We start from the raw sequence: 2915 nt of genomic DNA, 5'->3' as shown, positions 1-2915 counted from the left end.
GGCCCGGGCGCCCCCGGAGCCCGCCCGCCGCCCGGGACGCGGGCGCGGCGGGAAATCGCGCGGGCCGCCGACGCGCCTACCTTTCCTTTTCCCGGCTTATTGCCAACTCTCTGAAGGCCCCTGCAAGTGGCTTTCGTGGAGGATCACGTGGCCTCTGCCCCCTCACGTTCTGATGCCATTTCTGTTTATCGTGCTAATATTTAGAAAGACAGGGCAACTGGGACGCTGAGGGGAACTCTCGACATACGATGATAACTCACATATGTTGAGGGTTTGCTATATGCCAGGCACTGTTCCAAGATCTGTATGACCTCATTTAACCCCTTCAGCAGTCCCCGTTCTGTAGACAGGGAAACCGAGGCACAAGGCGATTGAATCGTTTACCTTAAACGCAAGCCGAAATTCAGTTGCAATGTGATGGATGCCACACATCCATCTAGAGAGGTCTGAAACTCTCTGCACTCCACTCCTTGCTCTCAGAATTCAGGCTCAGAGGGGTGAATAAACCCAGGGCAGCTGGGAAAAGATAGATGTGCTCCTGTCGGTGGTTGGTAGGCCAGAAAATAAATCTCTCTACTAAGCAAGAGTTTGGTTGCACACGCTATTTACCTTTGTTTTATCTTCCTTGGAGCAGCACGGGGGGTTTCCAAAGGAATCTTAGCAAGAAGAATGTTTATCCTCTCATTCTGGGGGGTTATCACAGTTCAAACAACTCCCAGCCTGTTTTTAATACTAATTCTCCGGGATAATTTGGGCTTAAGCTGAATGAACTACTTTAAGCAAGATTATTACAAGTGTTTTTGACTGGGCTGAATAAAATGTTGCCTTTACCAAGTGAAAGTTGAAAGTTTGTTTCTGGCCATAAATAATTTCACTTTTATGCATTAAATGATAATAAAGTAATTGCGGGTTATCCTATATACAGCCAAGACATTTTTAGAATTCTGAGTATTCGGCAGGATATTTTATTATAAATTTTGCTCTGCTTACTGTAGCATAATAAAACAAGCTATTTTAACTTTTTACATGCAGGACATATTTATGGCATATATAATAGAACTCCTCTCACATTTTCACTAATTCCAGTAGAATTAAACAGCGTGAGTACATGAACCATCTATTTTATGTTATGATTAAGTAACCACCAGATTCTCTGCAGTAGAACTGCCTACTTAATTTAAATGAACATCCGGGGGCCTAGCTCTTTGCTGTCAGTGAACCTCGAAGAAGGGACATAAATGTGACTCAGATGAGCCACAATTTTCTGTGTACTAGGCACTCTTGGAGGGTCAGCCCTGTCTTATTCATTATTGCCTCTCTCTGGTGTGTGGCCAGGGAGGGAGGTCAGAGTTGGACATATACCTTTGTTCTTGTACCCTGAAGTGAGAGATCATGATCTTGTGGGAAGTGTGGCTGCTTCAGCGTGGCTGGAGTGCAGGCTCTCTGGGGGATGGTGTCACGAAGGATAAAACCGAAGAAGATCTGATTTTGAAGGGCCTTATAGAAACACAAAGGTGTTTACTGTTATTTGGTACTGCACACACGAATCCAAATGACCAATTCAGAGATATATGTAAGTGGGAATTAAAGAAATATTTAAGAAGGTAGAATTGACAGGCCTTGGTGACTGATAGGATAGGCAGGATAATGATAGAAGGTAAAGGGTGGCTCTTGAGTAGAACCACTCATGGAATAGTGACAACCAGATGTGTCTAGCCTCCTCTTAACCATCTCCCAATGGAATGACCCACAGTTACCCCAAGCTTATCACATCCAAAACTCACCTCCAACTGCTCCTCCTTCTAGAGTCCTGGAAATGAGCACTACATTCTAGCTCTCCAATTCAGAAATCTGAGGATCATCCCACCCAGATGGGATGGGAGTCCCTCTCATCTCCTTTCTTCTCCACGGATTCAATTGGGCATCAAAACTTTAAGTTTCTGTCTTGGATCTGTCACTTCTCTCTATTCTCCTGCAATAGCCTTTAGTCTCTCATAACCTCGTCATCTCTCAGAGAGAACAAGGTGTGGGCTTCCTGCCTCTGGTTTCTCCACAACCAACACCACCACCACCATCCCTCATCCCCACTCAATGCACCTTCTTCCACACTTCTCTGCCAGAGTTACCTTTCAAAGTACAAATCTGATAACTCATTCCTGCTTAAAAATCCTTCAAGGACCTGTCTACTCCACTCCTATTCCACGCCAAAGCCTACCTAAAGGATAAAATCTAGATGGCACTCAAGGTGGTCCTACCAACCTACACAGCCCCATCTCCCATCCTAGGCACTCTTCATACCACCAGCATTTTGGCAAACATGCTATCCTCTTTCATGACTTTCTACCTGCTCTACAGGACATGCCTATAATACTATACGCACCTTTCCGTGATATACTTCCCTCCAACTTTCTTTCCCTGACACAATTGCCTGAAAACAGTTTATTTAGAGATGCACTTAAAATATCACCTCCCTTGGGGCGCCTGAGTGGCTCAGTCAGTTAAGTGTCTGCCTTTGGCTCAGGTCATGAGCCCAGGGTCCTGGGATCCAGCCCCGTTTCGGGCTCCCTACTCAGCAGGGAGTCTGCTTTTCCTTCTCCCTCTGCTGGCTGTTCCCCACCCCACCCCACCCCCCGCCGCTTGTGCTCTCTCCCTCTCTCTCTCTCTCTCTGTCAAATAAATAAAATCTTAAAAAAAAAAAAATCACCTCCTTTATGACACCAGCTCCCTCCTGCCTCCCAGGGTTCACTGTCTCTTTCCTGAGGTGCTGCACCAGGAAGCTTATGGTAGGCTGATAAAGCATAGGATTGGAGCCAAATGATGATGGGCTCTATTTTTGATCCTGCTCTTCACTACTTGGGTGCTCTTTACAAGTTACTGAGTTTCCCTGAGCCAGTTTCTTCACCTGTTCAATGGGT

This window comes from Mirounga leonina, unplaced genomic scaffold, assembly GCF_011800145.1.
Source record: "Mirounga leonina isolate KUSES-001 unplaced genomic scaffold, KU_Mleo_1.0 Mir_174, whole genome shotgun sequence".
Lineage (NCBI taxonomy): Eukaryota > Metazoa > Chordata > Mammalia > Carnivora > Phocidae > Mirounga > Mirounga leonina.
Note: the sequence above shows the minus strand (reverse complement) of the source record.